At 42.4% G+C, this 695-nt stretch overlaps 1 protein-coding gene across 1 annotated transcript in view; it reads left to right on the top strand.

Moving 5' to 3' along the window:
• RASGRF1 (Ras protein-specific guanine nucleotide-releasing factor 1) overlaps nucleotides 1-695 on the top strand; it is a 102366-nt gene that overhangs the window by 38485 nt on the left and 63186 nt on the right. The gene's annotated exons all lie outside the window — the stretch shown is intronic.

Here is a 695-nt window from a genome sequence, read left to right as displayed (position 1 = left end):
TGCAAGGGGTGCAGATTTGATCCCCGGTCAGGGAGCTAAGATCCTATGCACCAGAAAAAAATCAATCAATAAAAATAATCAAGCCAAGGTTGAGAAACCCTGGATTAAATGTTTCCTGTATTGAGAGGCAGGTTCATTACCACTGGCACCACGTGGGACAGGAGTTGAACTAAATGTTTACAAGTTACAAATCAAGCTACAAAAAACCAAGCATGTTCCTTTCCTCTACCTTAATAGCACCGTCATAATGATCAAGAAACAGGTCTAAATTTTTAGAATTCTCAGGCTCGTTAGAGTTCAGCTCTGTACCTCGTTACGCACATGCCATATGAAAGTGGTCACTTTTCCCAAATGGTGACCCTGGGTGTTTGTGTGGGATTGGAAGTGCCTCAAAAGGCTGAGCTGACGGTTGCCCTTCTGCTGTCCACCTCTTTTGAAAAGGGCAGTCTTAGGAAGTGGTTTAAAGGAGCTTTGTGGTAGCCAATAAAATGGAGTAAACTAGGTAAAAGCAACAAACATAAAAACATCAACAGAGCACTATTTACAAACGATTCTCACCTATGAATTAACGTAGATCATATGTGCTCCAGGTTATTCATTCAGCTGCACTTCCTTTAGCATAGTCATCGTTCAGTCACTTCACTAGTTCCAGCTGCCTCATCCAGGTATTATGCAGAGATGTTTGGGACCCAGGG

The sequence above is a fragment of the Bison bison genome, unplaced genomic scaffold (genome assembly GCF_000754665.1).
Source record: "Bison bison bison isolate TAMUID 2011002044 unplaced genomic scaffold, Bison_UMD1.0 scf7180017864181, whole genome shotgun sequence".
Classification (NCBI taxonomy): Eukaryota; Metazoa; Chordata; class Mammalia; order Artiodactyla; family Bovidae; genus Bison; species Bison bison.
This window is presented reverse-complemented; position numbering and strand designations above follow the sequence as displayed.